This window comes from Stegostoma tigrinum, chromosome 19 (assembly GCF_030684315.1).
Source record: "Stegostoma tigrinum isolate sSteTig4 chromosome 19, sSteTig4.hap1, whole genome shotgun sequence".
Lineage (NCBI taxonomy): Eukaryota > Metazoa > Chordata > Chondrichthyes > Orectolobiformes > Stegostomatidae > Stegostoma > Stegostoma tigrinum.
The window spans coordinates 36,003,070-36,029,215 of NC_081372.1; the positions used below are offsets into that span (position 1 = coordinate 36,003,070).

General features: G+C 38.8%; 1 protein-coding gene across 2 annotated transcripts in view; it reads left to right on the plus strand.

Moving 5' to 3' along the window:
* stk35 (serine/threonine kinase 35) overlaps nt 1–25,417 on the plus strand; it is a 32,622-nt gene extending 7,205 nt beyond the window's left edge. Inside the window, exon 2 of one of the 2 annotated variants that reach the window (XM_048550114.2) lies at nt 25,123–25,417. The gene's annotated coding sequence lies outside the window, so the exon portion shown is untranslated. Of the gene's footprint in view, nt 1–3,967; nt 7,931–25,122 lie in introns of those variants that run through there. The other variant, XM_048550113.2, reaches the window with a different exon arrangement.
* Nucleotides 25,418–26,146: the final 729 nt, after the last annotated feature.

The following is a 26,146-nucleotide window of genomic DNA, read 5'->3' on the forward strand; positions in this document are numbered from 1 at the left end:
ATTTTATAAAAGGGAAGTCCTGTTTGCTTGTTACTTCAAATAACTAAAATTAGTCAATATGGGTAAGGGTGAACCTGTAGATGTGGCCTGCTTGGATTTCCGAAAGGGATTTAATAAGGTGACTCACTAAAGGCTATTATATAAAATAAAAGCTCATGGTGTAGAGTAACATAATTGCATGCATAAAGGACTGATAAGCTAACAAAAAGTAGAGTATGCTAAATGGGTCATTCTTTGGTTGTAGAATAGGAATCGGTGATGCCTCAACTGTCAACTGTGTTCATGACTTGGATAAAAGTACCAAATGTATGGTAATTCAATTTGCCAAAGATACCAACATAAGTAGGGGAGTAAGTTGTCAAGAAAACCTAGATCTACAAAGTAATTTAGTCAGGTTAAGTAGATGGTAGTTTGCCTGTTGGATTGAAGTGTGGACAAATTCACACTTTCACATTTTGGCAGGCAAAATAGAAAGAAAATACATTTTTCTGAAGAGAATTTTACAGTATAGAGAAATATTAATAAAATGTGGTATGCAGACAGCATGAAATTAGGAAGACAGTTGGAATATTGCCATTGGAAATTGAATATAAAAATAGGAAGTGCTGCTACAACCTTAACTATGCGGCATCTGGAATACTATGTGAAGATTTAATCATTTTGCGTAAGGAAATCACAACATTAGAAACATTTCAGAGAAAGTTCACTCAAGTAATCCCTTGGTTGAAGGAGTTATCTTCTCAGGAAGAATTTACCAGCAGTGTGCCATTAGGATCGGTACTGGGTCCATTGCTTTTTGTCACTTATAGAAATGATTTGGATGTGAACGTAGGAGGTATGGTTAGTAAGTTTGCAGATGACACCAAAATTGGAGGTGTATTAGAGGTCACCTTAGAACAACAAGATCTTGATGGGCCAATAGGCCAAGGAGTTGCGAATAGAGTATAGTTAAGATAAATGTGAGGTGCTGCATTTTGGAAAGGCAAATCAGGGGAGGACTTGCATGCTTAATGCTAAGGTCCTGGGGAGTGTTGCTGAGCAAAGAGACCTTGAAATGAAGGTTTATAGTTTCTTGAAAGTGGAGTCACAGTTAGATACCATAGTGAAGGTGGTGTTTGATATACTTGAGCATAGGAGTTGGGAGATCATGACATTGGTTGGACCATGTTCATGCGGTATTCCAAAATTCTGGTCTTCCTGCTATAGGAAGGATGTTGTGAAACTTGAAAGGGTTTGAGAAAAGATTTACCAGAATGTTGCCAGGGTTGGAAGGTTTGATCTGTAGAGAAAGGCTGAATAGGCTGGGGCTATTTTCCCTGGAGTGTCAGAGTCTGAGAGGTGACCTTATAGAGGTTTATAAAATCATGCAGGCCATGGATAGAGTGAATAGGCAAGGTCTTTTCCCTGGAATGTGGTTGGAAGTCCAAAGCTAGAGGGCATAGGTTTAAGGTGAAAGGGGAAAGAATTAAAAGGAACCTCAGGGGCAGCTTTTTCACAGAGGCTGGTGCGTATGTGGAATGAGCTCCCAGTGGAAGTGGTGGAGGCTGGTACAATTACAACAGTTAAAAGGCATCTGGATGGGTATATGAATAGGAAGGTTTTGGAGGAATATGGGCCAAGTACTGACAAACAGGAGAAGATTTGTTTAGGATATAAGGTTGGCATGGACGAATTGAATTGAAGGGCCTGTTTCTGCTGTGCATCTCTATGACTGCAAGTGTTGACCTTGCTCGGTTCAAACAGCTGAAGGATAGACTTTTGATATAACCCATCAATCTTTTGAGTGGAAACCCTTTATGCGTTTGAATTTAGAAATGAGAGATATGGTCATGGGGAAACCTGTATGTGAAAGGTCTTGACAGGATGGATAGTAAGGTGATGCTCCTTCTTGAGCGAGTCCTCGCTGTTGGACAACAGTTTAAAAACTTGTCCCATTTAAAACTGAGATAGGGGAAAATCTTCTTTTCTGAGGCACGTTAGTTCTGGAATTCTCTGCCCTTAAGAGTATTGGAAGTTGGGTTGTTGAATATGTTCTGTTGGAATTTTGATGCACAAAGGAGCTGAAGGTTATGGGTGACAGACTGGATTTCAGGCCACAGTCGACTAGTTATAATCTTGTCAATGGTGTAGAGTGGCCTATTTCTCTGAATTTTTTTTATGCTTGTGTAGGCTTCGCAGCCAATTTTAGTACTTCTGAAGTGCACTCTGTTCAGAAAGTTAACAGTTTGCTGTTACCTGCTGCCACAAGAATACCAATCAGGGACAATACCGACATTTACATTGTACAAGAGAGTGCTGATTAGTAGAGGCATTGCAATGGAGAATTCAGCAGTTAATGGTATCCTAGCAATTCAATGTTCAGATTTTAAACCAGGCAGTTTGACTATCACCCATTTTGTTCAATTGAAATAGGAGCAATGTATGCTCCTGTATGCTTATTGCATATTAATATATGTAGCTCCCAGTACACACACATACTTCACACTGAGCGCTTGACTGACAATCCTAAAATCAGTCAATTAAATTCTTTTCACTGACAGGATGATCCAGACAATGTTGTCTAGTTGCAAAATTACATCTAATGTTGAAACTGTGGTGTGAGTTTTGCAAGTGCCTAGTAGTTGGGCACGGTCAGCACCTTGTTTATTCCAAACAGCCGAGGGGGTATACATGTGATATAATTTACCAATCTTCGGGACACATGGCTTATATACTACATCACAGCAGCACTGAAATTTAACTTGTTTATGTGTGAGACGTTGTGTCTTTTTAGCAGCAGTGAATACCACTTGTATTCCTACTGCATAGCAGAAAGATGGCACGTTGTGGGCAGAAGGGAAATGTGTGCTTGCACTACTGCTGTTTCAACACAACAGGTGACACTCATTCTCTAGTTCATTCTTTGGAGTGGTGCTCTGAGAAATTGGTCAACCTATCTGGTTTGAAATCTAAACAAAGCTTGGCAACTAACGATCAATTATCATTAATTCATGTGTTCTCCATGGCAATACCTCTTGAATCATAATCCATTTGTTAATTAATCAACATTCTCATATATAAATGTTGATTTTTGCCTTAATGGCATTCTTGCAAATTGTTCCACTTCAACAAGCAATGTCTTTTTGAGCAGTTTCTAACTGATGTGTTATGGGTATGTCTCTAGAATAATTTGCTCGTCCACAGCATTATTCTTTAACTAGTGACAAATGGTCAAGGATAAACCAAACAGCCATCTTTTGGAAGTTTTGGAATAATACCATTATCTACATCATAATCTTTTGGCTTACTACAGCATTCTATATGAAAGATCAAAGCTGCAGCTCATTTGAATACTGGGGAATTGTGTAAACAAATAGAACAATATTGAAACACATGCAAGAGCATTTTGTTTTACAGTTTCCTGAAGCTTTCATTGACATAAATAGAAATGTTTATCAAAGAACAAATTGATTTTAATTTAAAAGCTTTTGAGGATTGAGAACAACATGTATAAATGTATTGCCCTTGTGAATTACATTTTTTTGTGTATTGCAAACTTGTCACCTGTTGCAACTTAACTGCCCACAGTTTCATCTTGAATGAATCTTCTGATTTGAGGTTCTTGTGTAATAGCCATAGTACTTTTCAGACTTTGATTGTAATCTGTCACTGTATGTAGACATATCTTAATATTTTTATGGTTTAATAATTGCATGGTTCCAGTCATTTTTGTGAATATCTTTTGAAGAATTATGCATGATTCCCATGACTTTTATTAAAATCTTTCCAGCAGTCCTAAAAGGTCAGAACCTGAAAAATTAATGCTATTTCTTCTCCACAGGTGCTGTCAGACCTGTTAAGTATTTCCAGTAACTTTCACACTTCTTTCTAGTGATATTCTCCAATTTACGTAGTTTTCCAGCATAGGTTTGTGATTGCTTCAAATACAGTTTCATTTTATAAGCCATTCCTTTTTTGTTTGTTTCAGGCTGGACAAATTAGAACACAAGTTTGCTGTCAAGAATGGAAAATTAAATTGAACAGCTTCCTTAGAACATACAGAAATTGAAGTCTTTGCTGCATTTAGAGCTTCAGCACTAGCTGATGTCAGGACAAGGAAAGCTATGCAATTAAATTGCTAAGATTTTATTTTTTTGGGGTGGGAGTGAGTGTTTGCCATGCAATAAGCTTGTATTTACACTATTTGGTTGTTTCTTCACTTTATCTGATTAAATGCTGTGTCCTTGAAGATTTAATTGGGTGGATTGAATTCTTAAAGCTGAATGACCCTATGCTGATTAACTTTTGTTTTATGTTAAGCATTAGATGTTATTGGCAAGAATTTGAGCAGCTGCACTTATTATATACCAGTATGATTGATTTTTAAATGATCAGCATGAGTGACCAGAGTGCCTTATTATTTTGTCAGATTTGTTGATGCTATACAGAATCCAAGGAGCTTTAAATTTCAAAATGTGTATTTTTTTGATAACGTACTGGAGAGCCAGTTTCTTTAATATGGCCTGGATGATGTGTTCTGGCAGGCTGAAAACTAAGGGTTAGTTGAACCATAAAATCAGGAATTTCATTGAAAAAATTTGTTGAATAAAGAACTTGACCATTTGGAAACTGAAGCTAAACACTTGTGGTTATTCTTCCTCCTTCTGCAGCTCCATTCTTAGTGACCTTTGATAAATAGCTGAAACTTTGGATCAAGTTAGATCTGATATTTAGGGTCTGTACTTGAAACAGGACTGAAGGAAATTGTCTTCTCTCTAGCTTAAAGGATCTTGAATGCGTGAAGTTTGAAAAAACTTGTCCCAGCTGTGCGTCTAATATAGAGCAAAAACTGCCGCAGCTCAATGACAAGTGTGGGATCTGGGAAAACCATTCTATAAAAGTGTACTTAGAGTTTTTAACTCTACTAATTGAGATACTGTATAGCATAGAATCTTGCTCCATGGCAAAATATAACATGCAAGGTCCGTTAGTGGCGGTCTTAACTTTCTACTGACATACCCGGAGAGTGCTGTGAATAACGTGTGCTACTGTTCACATCAGGAATGGAATCTCAACTTTAGTACTATAACTATTGCACAGCAGTAGATAAATCTAGGAGTTCTGACGCTGATACTGAGTAACAAATTAGAGCACCAGCATTCTTCAGTGCGAACAAAAAATCTTGTTACTGGCAAGTCTAGTTAGTATGAAAGTTCTCTTTTTTTTTTCTTCCCTCCCCTCCCCTAGCTTAAACATATTATGGAGGCTGGCTCTCCACGTTTTTCTGAACGGTTCTCCATACTAAAGTTGCTACTGGAGTGAAAGCTGTGATTTGTATGACCAAGATGTGCGGATGCCATAGAATCCAGCTGTTTGAAATCTGGTGAGACGTTAGCAAACTTCAGTAGAAAAATGCATCATATTTGCTGTTTAGTCTCCCTCTGTCAAATGTTCAGTGTTGTTAATTTTCTAAACAGCAAAATTAGGATAGTCACTTTTTGTGTTGTTGACAAATTGAATACTTGAGGAATATTTCTAAGAGCACTCAAGGTTTGAGTATCTGACTCTTGGTGGGATGATATAAATACAAGAAAGATTGGAAATCATTCCAATTCAAGTTTATATAAAGATGGCAATTGGTGACATTCATTTTTTCATGCGCTTCTGCATAGTTTTGAAAACTTTCCAAACTTGTTTGTAAATTTATTTACCTTAATTCTGACCCTTGTCTACAAGTGATCTTAACTTTTTCTTTTTGGGGAAGTAGTCATTTTTATTCCATAGTTTAAAATTATATAGCTGTAGCTATACAGTTTACACTTGACCGCACCAGATTTTCCTTAGACGCATGGTCAAAAATGTATCCGGTTAATACAGCAACCTTTAAGGTATATTGCAGTTTTTTTAAAAAAAAAGTACTGCTGACCATTAGTTGTGAAGAATTTTTACTGCCAAGTTATCAATACAGGAACTCATCCTATTTCCATTGATCTAAACCAAATTATTCACTCTTTTTTTTCCACTCACCCATGAAATGGAGAAATTGCAAGATTATTTTTACATTGGTTGTGACTTGAGGCTTACCACTGAGCTAGCAGGCTTGGATTTAACTTTGCACACTTCTGTTCATTTGTTGTTAAGTGTAGAAATGCTAGATGAGACATTGCTGTACTTGCAGAAAACTGGCTTTAAATTTTATACGATTTAATTGACATTCCACTGAAGGTGTTCTTCCTGTGTGAAAGCTTGTTTAGGCCTAACACAGTTGGAAGCGGGGGTAGATTCTAATTCTTTGCTTTTAAAGTATTTCATTTTGATTTGGAATAGAGCTGATCCACTGCCAAATGACAGGCCTGTTAATATTGCATGTGGATGGGATTATGAATCTGTGTAGTTACCCTATTGTCTTCCTAACCTAACAGAGGGCTGAGAAAGACTGATCTGTAGTGTTGCAATGATCAGTCTTCATATATTGATGGGTTTTTTTTTCCTAAGATTTGGCAAATGAAGTAGCAAGCCTCAATTTATTGACGGGAAACTGATTCCATTTTCAACAGTGCAATTTCTTTTTTCCTGCTCCTCAACACCTGAAGACACTTGTTATTTTATGCTGAGAGTACTGCTTAAAGTAACAATTCAGTGCTGCAGGTTTGGTGAATGCTTATCTTGACCTCGGAAAGTTTTTTTTAAACAAGGACAAAATGTGTGCCAATAATTCTACAGTTATAAAAATGTTCTCGAGCTTTAGTTGGAGTTCAAGGCATATTACATTAGATTACCAAGCTAAATAAACTTGAGGCTAAAAGAAGTCTTTGGAGGAAAAATATTGGGTTGCTAAATCCAAGGATGCTCCAGTACTTTGATCTTTTATGGTGAATTAATATTTTAAAATTAATAGTTTTGTTATGACTGCTTGTTTTTTCCAGGTTCAATGCAACTCTTGGAAAATTTGGGAAATAAACCAAATTTCAAACTTTATAATCAGAGTTGAGTTAGAAAACCACAGTGGATTGTACAGTAAAACAGCTATTGAAACTGCCTTTTTGTATTGTTCCAGAAATTATATCCTAATATCAATTACTTAGGTTTTTGCTTAACATGGGTTGTAGATCTTCAGTCATGGAAATGTCATTCTTTATAAGTCAAATATAAAGTTCTTGTCCTTCCTGGAACTTCAGAAAAGTTTGTCTAAAATTAGAGTAAAAGCAAACGAAGGCTGCTGTGTTGAAAGAATATGGCACTTGCAATTTGAATGCAAACTGAAATTCCTCAATGACAGTTAGTATTTAATAATCCATGAATGTGGGCTGTTATTGTAGAATGGGCTCTCTGCTACTGTTCAGGATATGTTAATTTGGTACTTTTTGCACTCAGCAGCTGAAAGTGCAGAAATGTTTTTAAAGCTCATCTAAAAACATAGAATCACATTCCCAAGTAACCTTGTGTTGAAATAATGGGTTGGGGTGGGGTGAAAAGAGGGAACAGATTTGTGGAGCATTTAGTGCTGGGGCAGAATGATAGTTGTGACTGAGCATTTGGGGTATGTTTACTGAAGCATCGCTATGTGGTTTACAGAAGGATTTGCTTCAAGAGAATCCTCGTTTGTTTCTACCTCGTATTCAGGGTGTCACCTAAGTCATGCTGGATGATGTAACACTGCTTGTTCTCTCTATGGTTGATTTGTCCTCTTACTGCAAATTCATTTCATTAGATTTTCTCCAAGAACCTTAACACTTCTATGCAATTTTTATGTATTTGGATTGAAACACTGTAATGGTACCACAATTTCTATTTATGTTGGTCCCTCTACTTCGAACATAAACATTGTTGTGGACCAATATTTGAACTTTTTTTGATTTTTGTATTTAACATTGATTTGTAGTTTGGACTGGTGCCATTTGAATATTCAAATGATTTGTCTTAGGAAGAATATTTGACTTTCATTGCATTTGTTTCAGCAATAAAGAGTTTTAAAGTGTCTTCTGATTTGTTCATTTTTTGTGTATGATTTAGTTTCTTGAATTTCATTTGAATTCTATAACTTAAATTGGCAGTTGTTTGATTTCTTATTTCTTTAAAAAAAAATTTAACCAGTTCCTGTTCAATATAGCTATCATAGGGTTGCACATAATTTTCAATCAGCAGATGACTTTCAGGCAAAATGCTGCTGGATTACTATATTACCATTACTTCCCACGCAAGATGTATTGCAGAGATTTAGTTTATTAAAACCCTTTGCAGCTTGGAAGGTTGCAGTCATTCTTAGGAGGAAAACCTGAGAATTTAACTCCCTTTATGAATGAAGCATAGAAAATAGAAGGAAAATTACCACCTGAACTTAATTTTTTCATTAGAAATGCTTAAGATCACCTGTTTTATGATGAAAGTATCAATTGCACCAAAATAGTTCCTGCTTGTGAGTTTAAAGGCAAGAAATCTGCTACTACCTCCCAAATTCCTGCAACAATTTGGTTTCTTAGCAGAAACTGTCTTTCCCCTCACTGGGTGGTCAGTCCAGTCGCTTTACACATTCATTCTCCACTAGGAAGGTCTACAGATCACCCAAGTCATCTTTAAAATGGGACTCAAACAATCTTGACTCATCACCACCATTATTTGCCAAGTTGAACTCTTTTACATTTGAACACCACCTTTCACCTCTTTCTTACAACTTAGGCGTTTTCAAAACAAAATCTTTATTAGTCCTGGCTTGTGCCAGTTTTATTGTGAGATATATGAAACACTTCTTTCTCCACGTTATTTGGACTCCCTTCCTCATTCCATTTTGATCCAGTATATTGACTAACAATGCTGTATCTTAATGCAATTCTGATTAATTGCATCAGTTTTGCTTTCAATTTCAACTCACTTTGCCTGCATCTAGTTAGTTTCTAACTTTTAACCCATTTTTCACTCTATACTTGGAATCACAGTCTACCCTAGAATTAATGTCTACCATTGCACTTGGACTGACTCACCGAACTTCCTATATGGGCTTATTTTTATTCTCCAAGTTTGTCTGCAGCATCATTAGTGTGGAAGTTTGCTATTGTAAAGCTTCTGTTGTGCCTGCCTTCCTCTTCAGCTGAGGGTCACCCCTCAGTTGTAGGTTGACCACTGTGTATTTGGTCACTTCTTGTACTTCTAATTTCAACCTCACATCACATGAAACTCCTCATACGCTGCTGGCTCCTATGAAATGCAGCTAATGAACCAAGTGGATCATTTCTGGATCTCTAGCCCGTTCTTGCATTGCGGTTGAAACCTGCACAACTTCCCATATGTGCAGATGCTGTAGGAAATTACCATTCTTTTATCAGTGTTGAAGGACACACAGTCCTTCCAGATAAACAACAATTTCTATCTGCTTACAATTTGGTACAGGGAATTCCTGATTTACAAATTTACAAACTGACTTACAAACCTGTTTGGGGGTGTAAGTTTAAACATCTGTGACACGAATGTGTCCTGTTCTTATGAAAGGCTATTATTGTCCCACATTGATTTGTATGACAAGTCAGAAAACAATTTGCAAACAGTCTCAAGAATGGAACCTGTTTGCATTCTGGGGACTGCCTGTATACTGTATCTAGTGTTGATAAGAACTTGACTACATTGGGCCAACAAATATAGTTTGGATGATTGCTAAACTCCTTTGTTTGGTCCAGAAGCATAATGAAGATTTTGACCCTTGTCATTTTAATTTTCCATAGTTTTATTTAATGTTGCAAATCAAAGAGTTATCTCTGGTTGTTGATTGGAGGTGGGATTAGGGCAGTTGAGATGGGAAAAATACATTTTGTCATGACCCTGTACCTGTTTGCCAGCTCCTAGGGATTGGTCTGACATTGCTGAGTTCTGTGTCTATTTGAAGGACCCAGTGTGGAAAAGAAGGGACATGTTAGAAATCCCATGCAATTTCAGTGTATCCCAGCTGGTGAATTCTCCCTTGCTTGCCGTCTGGGTTCATTACTGACAGCTACCACTGCATCTAGCGACACTGCTTGCAACAGAGAATTGTCTGCCTCTGATTGGATAGTAGCTGTCAGTGGTGCACAATTTCTGCTGGTTCTTTGATTATAGGGATAAAGCCTACTGCTAACCACTTATTTGACACAGCGTAGACAGAGTTTTTAACGTAAATTCAAGATAACGAAGTGTGGAGCTGGATGAACACAGCAGGCCAAGCAGCATCTCAGGAGCACAAAAGTTGATGTTTCAGGCCTAGACCCTTCATCAAGAGGGGCTGGGGAGAGGTAACTGGAATAAATAGGGAGAGAGGGGGAAGCGGACCAAAGATGGAGAGAAAAGAAGATAGGTATTACAAGACAGTTGCAGTGGGAGAGAGATTCCCTGAGGTTGGTCCGGAGGGAGGAGGGTAACTTCTTCAGGTTAGGCATCCCTCTCCCCATCCCCCTCTCTGATGAAGGGTCTAGGCCTGAAACGTCAGCTTTTGTGCTCCTGAGATGCTGCTTGGCCTGCTGTGTTCATCCAGCTCCGCACTTCGTTATCTCAGATTCTCCAGCATCTGCAGTTCCCGTTATCACTCACATTTATGTAAATTCTTGTCGGCTTGCTAGCTGGTGCGTTCCCGGTCCACTGGATTAAATGCTATTCGCTCAGTTTCTTTTCGCAAATGTCGTTTGACCTGCTGAATATTAACAACAAATTCTGGATCTGTTTTATTTGTCAGTTATAGGAAAAATATTGTCCAGGGAGAACAATCCAGCTGTTTTTTGAAATGAGACAAAGGAATCTTATACATCTGTTTGACAGGCCAAATGGATCGAGGTTTGATGTCTCTTAAAGTCAACGTCACCAACAGTGGGCCAATTTCTGTTTGCAATAATAGAGTAGCAAGATTTAACGTCTTTCTGATTTTTAGAGAGCAAGTCACAGCTCATGTTTCGGTGGATGAAATTGCAAATTGAAGTAATTTATTTCTGACATGTAAGTGAAATATCAAGTGGATCAGCAAATATGAACTGACAACTATTTATTATAATTTTTTTCACTCAAATGCGTTGTGTGTGAACTGACAGCCTATTCAGATTTCACAAAAGGAGGCTTTGCACTCTACATTCCTAATAAATGAAGTCAGCAACACAAACCTCAACAGGTTATGTAACCTCATGTTGTTGATTTTGTGTTATAATTGTCACGGCAGCATTTGAATTTTGTTATTGAATGTAAATATACAACCATGTTGAAATACTCAATTTGTAGGATTCCATTAAAGTTATGAAGTTAATCAAAAAAATGATTGCTCACCGCCAATTACTCATGCAAGATTGTACCATTACCCTAACAATGGGCCCAGAGCCTGTTAGCCAAAGAGTTTTGAAGCTTGGGCTTTATGCAAATACACAACATAATCTGTTGAGACCCATCTCAAATGGGTTTGAGGTTGGACTTTTGCCATTGATCGCAGCCAATGATACAGTGCTGAAATGTGTGTTATGAGTTATCTACAAGTATATGCATTTATTTCTTTATGACAGTGCTTTATAAGTGAAAATTATTTCTTGTCTATTTTCGTTGCATAAATTCTAAGAACAATATGTAAAATTTGATTACAAACTGTGGAGCTGGATGAACACAGCAGGCCAAGGGTCGAAGACTCCAGGCCTGAAACGTCAGCTTTTGTGCTCCTAAGATGCTGCTTGGCCTGCTGTGTTCATCCAGCTCCACACTTTGTTATCTTAGATTCTCCAGCATCTGCAGTTCTTGTTATCTCTGTAAAATTTGATTAATCACCTGCTTCACTTGAGGAATGAACAGTCAGCTTTCTACAAAGTGCCATACCAAAAATAAAATCTAGAATAAAAAGGGAAAGGATCCTTCAAGAAAGAAATGCTTGAATTTGTGACACCTTCATAATCACAGGACATTTCAAAGCCAATGAAGTATAGGCATTATTGTAACACAAGAAATATGGAAGTTGATTTGTATACAACAAGCTGCCACAACCAGCCCTGTGGTATTGATCAGATAATATGCTTTTGAGATGGTGATTGAGGGATAAATATGGATCAGGGCAGTGAAACCCCACTTGCTTTTCTTTGAATAGTGCCATAAGCTACGTGTTTGCATATGTATGAACATGTATAAACAAATGACTTAGAAGGCTATTTGGCTCCTCAAGCCTACTGTGCCTTTTAATAAAATCATTCCTGATCTGATTGTAATTTCAACTCCAAATTCCTGCTTCTCCCTGATAACCTTTCATTTCTTCCTTATCAACAATCTGTCCACCTCTGTCTTAAAATATCCAGAGACTTTGCTTCCAATGCCCTTTGAGAAAGAGAGTGCCACAAAATTGTGCTCTTGAGAGAAAAAACTATCTCTTCATCAACGTCTTAAATTGGTGAAGTTATATTTTTAAATGTCAACTGATCTTCCTAGACTCCCTCACAGAAGTATCCTATTCACATCCATCCTGTCTAGACCCTCACGATCTTGTATGTTTCAATCAAATCACCTTTTACTCTTGTAAGCTCCAGCAAATACAAGCACCGCTTGTCCAACCTCTCCTCATAAAACAATCTGCCTAACCAGGTTTTAGTCTAGTAAACCTTTGAACTGCTTCCAATTCATTTACATATTTCATCAGATGATGAAACAACTGCTGTACACAGCACTCCAGATGTGGTCTCACCTGCACTTTGTATATCTAAAGCCTCACAGTGATTTTTGTGTGTTTATTGCCCTTGCTTCTTTAATTACTTACTGTACCTGGCATATGAGTTTTCTGTGATTCATACACTAAAATATTGATGCCTCTACATCTCAGTGCTACAATTTGTCACCATTTATTTAAATCTTCTTTTACATTCTTGCTGTTAGAATGGACAATGTCACAGTATTCCACTTCATTCTCCTTTTGCCACATTTTTTCCGTTCCCTCAATCTATCTATTTCTCTTTGTAGCCTCCACATGTCCTGTTCATGACTTTCTTTCCTATGCATTTTTCTGACACCGACATATTTTGCAATGATAGCAGTTCCATCATTGAAGTTATTTATGTAAGAAATTGAGGCCGAAGCCCAGATACCTTTTCTTCTATTATTAATTTTGTGGGATGTGGGTATCGCTGTCTGGCCAGCATCTATTGCCCTTGAGAAGATGGTGGTGAGCTGCCTTTTTGAACCACTGCAGTCCATCTGCTGTGGGTTGACCCACAATGCCATTAGGGAGGGAGTTCCAGTATTTTGAACCAGTGACAGTGAAGGAACGGCGATATATTTCCAAGTCAAGATTGTGAGTGATTTGTATGGGAACTTGAAGGTGGTGCTGTTCCCTGTATATGCTGCCCTTCTTCTAGAAGAAAGTGTTTGTGGGCTCGGAATGTGCTGTCTGAGGATCTTTGGTGAGCTTCTGCAGTGAATCTTGCAGATAGTACACACTGCTGCTACTGAGCATATATGGTGGAGGGAGTGGATATAGTGCCAACCAATTGGGTTACTTTGTCCTGGATGGTGTCAACCTTCTTGGGGCTACACTCATCCAGGCCAGTGGGGATTATTCCATCACACTCCTGTCTTGTACCTTGTGGACGGTGAGCAGGCTTTGGGCAGTTAGAGGTATGTTATTCGCCATAGTATTCCTAGGCTCTGACCTGCTCTTGTAGCCTCTGTGTTTATGTTGTGAGTCCAGTTGAGTTTCTGGTCAATGACAAATTCCCCAAACTTACTTCTAATTGGACCAACGTTCAATTAACTCCTTTTTAAAAGATACTTATATAAACTTTAATATTTCTAGTTAGCTTTATCCTGAAATCTTTTTTCCATCTTTATTCATTTTTAGTCACTTTTTAAAATATTCTGTCCATTCTTCTGATCTGTACCAATCTTTGCATGATTATATGCATTTCTTTTAAGTTTGATACTATTTTGGTTAATCACAGATGGTAGGTCCTCCTCTTGGAATTATTCATTCTTATTAGAGTGTGTCTGTTCCAGACATTCTGAAAAATCTTTTTAAATGTCTGTTGCTGTATCTTTTTTGACCTATCACTTAACCTGATTTCCCAGTTCCTTACTGCCACCTCTCCTTTCACACGCGCATAAATGCCTTTAAATTTAAAATACTTGAATTGGTCTCATTCCTTTGCCCATCAAACTCAAAATATAATTCAATTATATTATGATCACTGACCTAGAAGTGCCTTCAGTTTGCAGTCATTTATTAAATCCTAATTTATTGCACAAGACCAGGTCTGTATAGCTTGCTGCCTTGTCATTTCCAGAAACTTTTTGTCAAAGAAACTATCCTGAAACATTTCATGAAATCATCTTCTCAGCTCCTTTTACCAAAGTGACTTTTCCTGTCTCTATCTCAATTAAAGTCCACAAGATTATTGTCCTGCCTTTCTGAGAAAATCCCATTATTTCTCCCGTACCGCTTCTACTCCCTGGTTTCCTAAAAATTGTTATCCCTCTTTTAGTTTTAAAAGCATCACTAACTAACAGAGCCATACCTCCACCTTTTCCTGCTTCATGTCCTTCTTAAATGTTCTGCACCCCTCAAAATTTAGCTCCCAATCTCACATCCTGCCAACATGTCTCTGAAATGGCCATAAGATCATGTTTATTTATTTCTCTTTTATGTCATCAGTTCATCTGTTTTATTCCAAATAATACCTGTAATTAGATACTGAACCTTTAGTTTGGTCCTCCTATTATTTTTGTAACCTTAGCTTTATCTGCTGATTTACTCTGAGATTTATACTCTTCATTCCTATCTATCACAGTCTGTTCATCCTTTTCCATATTAATGTGTTTCTATCTTACCTCTTTGACTTAACGTATCTTACCAAATTTAATGCCTTATCCCCTGGTATTTAAACAGTATCTACTTGTCTAGTTGTGCAGCTCAACAGACCACTAGTTCCTGTGGTGTTCAGCTATAATAGTCCCAGTAGCACAGCTCCCACTTTCCCCAACTCTGGTGTCAGTGTGACATAATCCAGAACTTGCTTCTCCTAACTTGCCTTTGAACCTCAAATTAATTTATCAAATTTTACTTGCACTAGTCTCAGGGATTCGGGCATTCAGAGATTATTATCTTTGTGTTTTGACTTTTGATTTGGTGCTTAGCTTCTCATACTGCCTCTGCAAAAACTCTCTGTGTCTGCCTGTGTTGTTGGTACCTATGTAGATTAAAGTGAATGTATCTTCCCACAAGTTTCCCTCTGGCTCTAAGCAGATCCTGAACCCTGCCAGTGAGGAGGGAGCAAAGCTATCTAGGCTTCCAGTCTTGGTTGAAAGAACAATTTCAATTCCCCTTAATGCACCATCCCCTATTCCACCTCCTTTGTCCTCCTGCCTCCTCAGTTGAATGTTTTGCTGTACCGTTTTGCTCTAATCAGTTAGCTCATCCACTCATCAGCCTTCACTCTCATCCAAACAAGCTGAAAGAGCTTTGATACTGCTGTACAACTGTAAAGGCTGAGGGTCACTATACCTGATTTCTGTGCCTCACTTGCAGTCACATCCACTTGTCCCTGACCAATGACCACATCAGAAAACACTGTCTTATGGAATGTGACTGCATGCTGGAGCATACCATCAAGGTGACTTTTCTTCACCATGTTGTGTAGCAGGTCAACTTGACTTTCAGCTCATAAGCTCTGAACTGAAGCTGTCTAGTCACAAATGCCTACTGTAGATATATTTATCTTGGACTACATCAATGGTCAGGAGCTCCCACATGCTGCTGCTGTATCGTATCATTTGTCTTGCTACACTTAATCTGTTTTAATCAACCACTTACTTACTTTATACAGTTATTTTTTGTCTGATAGTGTTATTATTTTTACCACTGGTGCCTATTATATTTTAAACCTAGGGTTAGCGATCTTTTACATCTACCCAAGAGGATAAACAGGGTCAAGTCCTATTCAATGACTGCATCTGTGACAGTGCAACATTCTAATGTCATTGGTGAAACGGAATGATTTAGCATCTTAATGCATTCGTCTCAAGATTCACAACCAATGTCGGGGATCTGTATTCACTGAACAATTCACTTTTAAACAAGGCAAACCATTTTGTCCTTGTAGAAGACCTTAGTTAAGCCTTTATTAGAATATTGTGTCCTGTTTGATTTTCTCATATTGTGGGCGATATTGAGGCTTTAGATAAACATCTGCCTCTGTGTTTTGAGATTTTTTTCATCTAGCGAGTATTTGTACTTGATGGAGCAATATTTCTGTTAGTTCCCACGACATAAAAATTAGACATGGGTAACATAGTTCTGCAAGATTCAATAAATGCTTTATAAAGATCCCTGACGTACTCACACATTACAGTCGCAGGCACTTCAGTGTCTGGAAAAATACCAAACCAATGGATTATGACCAGTGGAATGCTTCAATCATGTCTTATGCTTCAAGAGACCCCAAATAATATTGGAGACCAAGACCCTTATACCATCAGGCTGCATGGTTTGATATAACAATGGTATCATGAGCATGTCTCTTAAAAGGATAATGCCCATCCTGGCCCTCGTCCATTGACACAATGATGCCACACATAAACTGGAGGAACCGCACCTCATAGTCAACCTCGGTAGCTTACAGCCCGATGGCCTCAATAGAATTCACTAGTTTCAAAACCTCCCCACTCCCAGCCTCATCCCATGTCCAACTTTCCCTTTCATCCCTGCCTCCTTGACCTAACAGAACCTGACACAATCTTTCTCACGTATCCACCCCACCCCTCCCATGACCAATCTCTGCAACTCCCTACCTGCGTCCATCTATCACCATCCCACCTACTTTCCCCCAGCCCCAACTCCCTCTGACTGTTTATTTCTGAGCTTCCTTCTCCCTGCTAGTCATGATGAAGGGTGTAAACCTGAGGTCAACTTATCTGCTCCACTGATGCTGCCTGACCTGCTATGTTCCTCCAGCTCCACATTGTTTTGACTCTGACTTCAGCAACTGCGGTTCTTGCTACCTCCTGGTGCATAATACCTCTTAGACATTACAATTAAGCAGAGGAGAGGAGTAATGGAAAGTGACAATGTAATTACTTGTTTAAAAACAGTTTAATTATTCCAAATGACCAATGAATTGTCTCTAGGATTTTAGAGAAGCATATATTTGTGGTGATTTCTTTGAGATTCATAAAACAATGGAGTGTCTATGTGTGTTAATGTGGATCAGTTATGTTATTGGAATATACTAGGGAGTACCTGGTTCCAGCTTGCAAGTTGCAAGGGCAGGATTAGATGTGATGATGAAAGGTTCTAATAGCAGCTTCTGATTCATTGAATTTCTTTCAGAAAGACATTGATCTGTTTCAGGCTGGGATTGAAAGCTCCTGTAAGACATTGGTAGTGAAATGTGAGGCTGGATGAACACAGCAGGCCCAGCAGCATCTCAGGAGCACAAAAGCTGACGTTTCAGGCCTAGACCCTTCATCAGAGAGGGGGATGGGGTGAGGGTTCTGGAATAAATAGGGAGAGAGGGGGAGGCAGACCGAAGATGGAGAGAAAAGAAGATAGGTGGAGAGGAGAGTATAGGTGGGGAGGTAGGGGGGGGATAGGTCAGTCCAGGGAAGACGGACAGGTCAAGGAGGTGGGATGAGATTAGTAGGTAGGAGATGGAGGTGCGGCTTGGGGTGGGAGGAAGGGATGGGTGAGAGGAAGAACAGGTTAGGGAGGCAGAGACAGGTTGGACTGGTTTTGGGATGCAGTGGGTGGAGGGGAAGAGCTGGGCTGGTTGTGTGGTGCAGTGGGGGGAGGGGACGAACTGGGCTGGTTTTGGGATGTGGTGGGGCAAGGGGAGATTTTGAAGCTGGTGAAGCCCACATTGATAGCATTGGGTTGCAGGGTTCCCAAGCGGAATATGAGTTGCTGTTCCTGCAACCTTCGGGTGGCATCATTGTGGCACTGCAGGAGGCCCATGATGGACATGTCATCTAAAGAATGGGAGGGGGAGTGGAAATGGTTTGTGACTGGGAGGTGCAGTTGTTTATTGCGAACCGAGCGGAGGTGTTCTGCAAAGCAGTCCCCAAGCCTCCGCTTGGTTTCCCCAATGTCGAGGAAGCCACACTGGGTACAGTGGATGCAGTATACCACATTGGCAAATGTGCAGGTGAACCTCTGCTTAATGTGGAAAGTCATCTTGGGGCCTGGGATAGGGGTGAGGGAGGAGGTGTGGGGGCAAGTGTAGCATTTCCTGCAGTTGCAGGGGAAACCATTTCCGCTCCCCCTCCCATTCTTTAGATGACATGTCCATCATGGGCCTCCTGCAGTGCCACAATGATGCCACCCGAAGGTTGCAGGAACAGCAACTCATATTCCGCTTGGGAACCCTGCAGCCCAATGGTATCAATGTGGACTTCACCAGGTTCAAAATCTCCCCTTCCCCCACTTCACCACACAACCAGCCCAGCTCTTCCCCTCCACCCACTGCATCCCAAAACCAGTCCAACCTGTCTCTGCCTCCCTAACCTGTTCTTCCTCTCACCAATCCCTTCCTCCCACTCCAAGCCGCACCTCCATCTCCTACCTACTAACCTCATCCCACCTCCTTGACCTGTCCGTCCTCCCTGGACTGACCTATCCCCTCCCTACCTCCCCACCTATACTCTCCTCTCCACCTATCTTATTTTCTCTCCATCTTCGGTCTGCCTCCCCTCTCTCCCTATTTATTCCAGAACCCTCACCCCATCCCCCTCTCTGATGAAGGGTCTAGGCCTGAAACGTCAGCTTTTGTGCTCCTGGGATGCTGCTTGGCCTGCTGTGTTCATCCAGCCTGACATTTCATTATCTTGGATTCTCCAGCATCTGCAGTTCCCATTATCACTGTAAGACATTGGTGCTGTCTTATGCAGCTTAAAGCTCAGAATTGTCTTGACTAGTTTTGATCTTCTTATGGGGTCAGAGAGGAATTCCCTGACTTCCTTTTTTTTCTAATTATCTTCGGGCTTTTTAAATCTATTTTGCAGTGTTTTATGATTCCAAGCAATTTCAAGGATTTAGCTGAGTGGGGACTTTATTTATTCTGATGTCTCTGGCATCACAACTGTTTGAGATGGCTCGTATTTAGCAAATATATTTCTGCACATCATTTCTATGTGTAGAGTACAAGACAGCACCTATTTTCTTCAAGAGAATTAGATTCCGTGACCTCCCAAGTTATATTTATTGAGGTTTTGAAATTGAAGTATCCTCACCAGATCAAACCCAAGATTCAACTTTGAACTCATTTAGCTTCTAGCTTTGAGAGGGCTGAATGAGGTAATTTTTAAGTAGTGCTCCAAATGGCTGTGGACTTCTTTTACAATGATTGCTGTGTCTGTTTGAAAAAGCTCAGGAAGACCAAGCCATGCACTAAAATGCTACCAGTGAGTGCAGGTGAACCATCATACCTCACTGATTGTGAGAGGGCAAGATATTCATCTGCTTCTATGCAGAGCCAGCTGGCAGATAAATCTGAAAGGTGATCTCTGGGGAATCAATGACAAGCCAGAGATTATTTGGAGCCCCAGGAGAAGTACTTCCATGTTTATATGAACATAAAATCATTGGTTTCGGTGCTTAATACAACAACATTAAAATTTAATTCATTAAACTACAATAGAAATCTAATGAATTCATTTTTCAAGCTTATGATTTCTCATGCCTATACCATTTATACCATTCTCCCATCTCCTGTTTTATACTTAACCATTTAAGAATACATTTTCCATTCCCATTTTCTTTGACCCCTTTTAAGAACAAAGAACAGTACAGCCCTTTGGCCCACCTCGACTGTGCTGACTCATGATACCTTTCTAAATTAAAAACCTTTTGCTTCTATCCTTATCCCTCTATTCCCTAACTGTTCATATATGTGTTAAGATGTTTCTTAAAGTTACTATTGTATCTGCCTCCACCACCTCCTCTGGCAGTGCATTCCAGGAACTTAACATCCTCTGTATAAAACAAAACATGCCCATAGATCTCCTTTAAAGTTACCTCCTTTTACCGTAGACCCATGTCCCTTAAATTGATATTCCTATCCTGTGAAAAAGCCTCCAATTATCCATTTTATCCATGTTTGTCATAATTTTAGAAACTTCATCAGATGACCCCTCAGCCTTTGACGTTCAAGTGAAAACAAGCCCAAGTTTATCTAATCTCTCCTCGTAGCTAATACCCTCCAAACCAGGTAACATTCTGGTAAATCATTTCTGTACCCTCTCCGTAGCGTCACACCTTTCTTGCAGTCTGCTGACCAGAACGGTACGCAATATTCCAAATGTGACCTAACTAAAGCTTTAAACAGTTCAACATAACTTGCTGACTTTTCAACCGATGAAGGCAAGGATGATAAATTATTTTGTGATCACCTAATCCACTTGTATTGCCACTTTCATGGAACTGTGGATTTGTACGCATAGATTCCTTGTATATTGAAACTACTAAGAGTTTTGCCGTTTATTGTGTGCTTCCCTCCTGCATTTGATCTTCCAAAAACTATGGTTTACATATGTCTTGCAGTTCGAGTAAAATGTTAATTTTTTTAGTTTTCTCCACAAATAATACCTGGCTTGTGGAGTATATTCAGTACTGTCTGACTATGTTTCTACAATAGCAGTGAACACTCAGTCGATTGCATTAATGCTTTGGGGGATTTTTCCAATGTGGTATTCACAACTAAGTTAAGTTAAATATTTGGTTGCTAAGCGATAAAAAGTTCTCATCTTGGAAAGTGGTTATTGGAGACATGATGTAACCAAAGCTTTGAAATACTGACTGATTTATGATCATTGAGCCATGCAGAGCTCCTGGAAGCTCATAAAATCTCTTGAGAATTTGGCATGGCTGCTCTACAACACAACAATGATGTGTGAACATTTATTTTCTTCAAATTTACACAACTATTGAGAACATGGGGAAGTGAAGATTGCTATTATTATAATATAGAAAAGTATAGCACAGTACAGGCCCTTCGGCTCACGATGTTGTGCTGTGGAATAATCCTAATCCAAAAATAACCTAACCTAATTTACATTCCCCTCAATTCACTGCTGTCCATGTGCATGTCCAGCAGTCGCTTAAATGTCACTAATGACTCTGCTTCCACGACTACCACTGGCAAAGTATTCCATGCGCTCACAACTCTCTGGGTGAAGAACATTCCTCCTAACACCTTAAAACTATGACCCCTCGTGGCAGTCAATCCTGCCCTGGGGAAAAGTCTCTGGCTATCGACTCTATCCATGCCTCTCATTACCTTGTACACCTTGATCAGGTCACCTCTCTTCCTCCTTCTCTCCAGAGAGAAAAGTCCGAGCTCAGTCAAACTCCTCCTCAAACTGGTAAACCTCCTTTGCACCCTCTCCAAAGCCTCCACATCTTTCCTATAATAGGGCAACCGGAACTGGACACAATATTCCAAGTGGAATCACCAGGGTTTTGTAGAGCTGCAGCATAACCTTGCGGCACTTAAACTCGATCCCCCTGTTAAAGAAAGCCAAAACACCATATGCTTTCTTAACAACCTTATCCATTTGGGTGGCAACTTTGAGGGAGCTATGCAATTGAACACCAAGATCTCGCTGTTCCTCCACACTGCCGAGAATCCTGCCTTTAATCCTATATTCAGCATTTAAATTCGACCTTCCAAAATGCATCACTTCGCATTTATCCAGGTTGAACTCCATCTGCCATTTCTCAGCCCAGCTCTGCATACTGTCAATGTCTCGCTGAAGCCTGCAATAGGCCTCGATTCTATCAATGGCACCTCCAACCTTTGTATCATCAGCAAACATACTAACCCACCCCTCAACCTCCACATCCAAGTCATTTATAAAAACTGCAAAGAGCCGAGGCCCAAGAACAGATATGTTGTGCCATTTTGGCTTTGACTGAAATTACAATGTAGATTATAGAATATCAGAAGCTTTAGTAGATTTGAAAATCAGATGGGGGACATACAATAGCCAACCACTCCAAAATTGTCACAATGCACTGATAACCAAAATCAAATGTACTGTGAATTCATTTCTCTATTTCAAAAGTATCATAATTTGGTAAGTGCATAAATAAATGAATTTTCCATAAGGCCTGTCTCTCCAGAAGTTTTAAAAATCTTTTTTTGTACCTGACTTTCATGATCTGCTAATTTAGATTTGAATTTATATGAGAAGTTAGCAAAAAAAGGGGATGTTTGGAGGGATAGTAGTCACAACTGATAGTAAAATGAGAGTAGCTTGAATCAAAGGATGATGTAGGGAGACAATGTTGTCATTTTGTTTACATAGTGGAGCTCTTGTGAGGTGTTACTCAGAAAGTGGGATCTTCCAGTTTCCAGTTGTGACAGACATGGAGTGGGAAGGCAACTTAATGAGAACAGGTTGGTGATGTGTCAGAATCCTGCTGCTTTCCCTCCTCCATATGGAATTGCATTTTGGGTAATGTTATGATCTCAACTAATGGTAACATTGAATGAGTCAGATCCCAGAGTCAAATCTGGCTTGATAGACCATACATTTTATTTTGTTTTTGTTCACCATGGTTTTCAATCACTGAACATATTCATAAGAGGCCGCCAATGTATTTTAGCAAAATTAAAAAAAGTTCCACAAAAGAAAAAAATACACAAACCATATTACATCATGCAACAGTTATTTAATTAGTCTTATTACAAATGACAGAAAGAAACATTCATTCCTTTTATGCTAACAACAACCTTATAAACATTAAGACCTGAGTGAAGAGTCAGTCCCTTCTCCATGTCAAATCTCTTTGTTCAGCTGATACCATTTTAATTGGTTTGTTTTGGGCAAATTTCTGCTTTCACCTGATGATTTTCTTTTTAGTAATGTCTTTTCCTGCGACTCTTAAGCAAGACACTAACTTAATTCACTTCCTATTTAATATTGTTTCGTAAACGTATGTCTTAAACAGCCTTGCATGCGTCTTCCTCTCTGATACCTCAAGAGCAATTGCCTCTATAGCTATTGTTTAATTGACTCCTGAATAGACCTTTTTCAGCTCAGACTGCTCAGATACTGTTAATGACAGCACCTTTATTATTTGGGACCTTTACTCTCTGAATGAACTTGCCGAATGTCTGACTTCATCTATAATATTTTGATTATCTGTATTACTGGACTCCTGTCATTCTCTCCTTTACCCTTTCTATCCCTCATGCACTGAACTTTTCATCTCAAGGGTTTAAAGTTCTCATTGAAAAGCTTGAAAACAAATTTCCAAACGCCCTTGACCATTCATAGAAGAAATCTAAAATCTGAAAGTGAAAATCATGTCTTTATTTTCTTTAACGTACAAAATAATAATAAAATTAATTTTAACCTAGAGCTATACACTATTCTCCCACTTTAGAACTTAAACTCTCAAACAATGATAAAATATTATCAACCTTCATCACACGTGGAAAAATCTTTTCTTGACATTAAGCAACCACCAGTTTGGGCTTTTAGGTAGTCATTTATTAACGATGTAAGGTTTCCTCTGTGATATTTTGGTCCACTCCCCCACCACACCTAATACTTCCTCACTCCCAAATGGCACCTGCCCATGCAATTGCAGATGTAACACAACCGCTCACCTCTTCCCTCCTCGCTGTCTAAGATCCCAAATGCACCTTTCAGTTGAAGCAACATTTCACTTGTCCTTCTTTCAGTCTAGTCAACTGCAGTTAGTGATCTCAATGCAATCTCCTTTATATTGGTGAGACCAAACACAGACTGGGGGACTCAGGCGAACAAGGTTGAATAGCTTTCCATATATTCTGATATATGAGAAGACATCTTCAGAAGGTGAGCTGAAGGGATATAGCAACAGCATAGTGAAGATTATGCCAAAATGTATGAATATCTGTACACAGCCTGTTTGACCTCACTGCAGATCTGATCAAACCCATTATCTCATTGTGCAAAGAGAAAATAATACTGATTAACTTTGGAATCTAGCCAGTTTTCTCCAGTAGTTTAAATAAACCATATCTGCTCACATGGTGAAGTATATTTGTGACATATATATATATATAGTTGAGGGTGGTGGGTCAATTGTGGATCTTCTTGTTCTGAAACCCTCAATGGGGAGGAGAGATACGCCCAGCCAGAATCTACAGTCTAATATTTGCAACATGGGCACATCTATTTCCTATGATGATCAGTGGCCTCAAAAGTTGCTGCATCATTGAGATGGCTCCTGAAATTGTACGGGGTCCCAATTTTGCAGCACACTTATTCTGCGGCACTGACCCTTTCTTCCAGCTGACACAGAGATACTCAGGCAGTTACTGCAAAAATGTTGGTTTATTGTTCTTCTTGAGTTCAGGCAGTTTAGAATTAGCAATCTGAGCTTTGCAAGAGAATCACTAACATTGCTAAGTGGTTCCAGTGTGGCTTTAATATCTAGCACTCATGACAGTCTGGCTTTCTATAGTGTCTAGGTTTTCTCAATGATTATGTTCTTCATAGGATATAACTCAAGATGCTGTTCCATTTATCTTTCCAAAAGTTTATTGCATTTGGTAATGACATTCTCTACCCTTTTTCAATGGAGCTGTTTGCTAATGTTGCCTTTTTGATCCTTTCTTACATGCCCCTAACATACCTGTGCCTAAGTGCATTTGGGCATTCTGAAATATAACCAATATCCAGTGACTTTAAGGAGCAACTACAAAGAAACCCGTATGTTCTGGTCAGATTGGACATTATCATTCCTGTCGCAACACTTCATGAATTAATCTTAAACAAACCATTAGGTGAATGTATTGTCTTGAGCTGACTGTTGAAGATGTAGATACATGCCTACTCGATGGTAACATCTTCGAATGCCTTACACTTGCAATGGGATTTAAAACATGAGTTTTAATGAACTGTCATCACATTTAATCACATTCCACACACGTTTGAAATGTGTCCACCAGCAAAAAAGTTCCATCAAAGGAGACCGAAAAGAGATGTAGGGTACAAGAATCACTACTAAAATAATGTAAAGTAAGTTTTTATAACTATTGATGCAGCCAGCCTTAATGCTAAAATACCATTTTGTGCAAGTATGTATCATATCTGCACTCAAATGTAATGTCCTTAATTCAGATGATCATATTTAATAATTTTGCACTCATTCATACCTAACTAATTTATTTATACTATTAATACTTGTAGGCATTTCATTTACAAATATTGGACACAAGATTCAAAGTGGCGTCATATATTTCTCATCTCAGCCATCAAGCCAGAAGATTAAGAGCCTGAAGATGAATTTGTCAACCTAGGCTGTAATTACAATGTCAAAATGATTTTCGTAGAGAATTTAAACCTGAAAAGATGGGTGTAGTGTTTGAAACAGACATTTTCTCAGGATGGAAATATTTGGGTGTGACATAAATGCACATTTTCCTCAATATACTGACAAAGCTGTCTCTGTGATGACCAATTAGAACTATTTTTGAAAATCATGTACTCATACACAATATAACTTGTTTATTTCTCATGGTTAAATGGTCAATTTTGTTTTTTAAGTTGCTGCTGAATATTGCTTTGTAATCAGGCAAACTTTTTCTATAATATTACTTTGATCTCTTTAATTTATGAATACCCACACATTTTTGAATGCTATGTTGCTGACATTCTTGGATTGAAGGAGATTAAAATGATTGCTAGTATCAAAACCCACATATTGAAATCATCCTGACACAAGATTGAGGTGGGTGCACCTCATAAAATGTTGGTATTCATATTGCAAAACCAAAATTGTAACTTTAAAAGTTTATCATGATAGAACACTGCACATATTATTTGCTGTTTGTAATCAGATTAAATCCTTGTTTTGTGGCAGAGATATAATCACTTAAATGTACTATTATGCTGCACTAACTTTTTCAATGTTCAGTCATCAAAGCAGAAGTATTTGACCATTTTTGACACCTTTAATGTTAATCCCTTTATCTGAGTTTTGCTATTAAATTAAGCATTGACTTAAGCACAACCAGAAGTAGTCAGGAAGCACAGAATGGGCGTGCCAATCTGAACTCATCCGACTTGCCCTATTGCTTGGAGCTCAGCATCATTAACTAATTATGCATCTTATTTGTTATTTTTGGAGCAATGCTGTTTGAAAATGTTTGTTTCATTTACTTATGAAACAAATCACTGCACTTTATCTTCAAGACTTAATTGTCTATAAAGT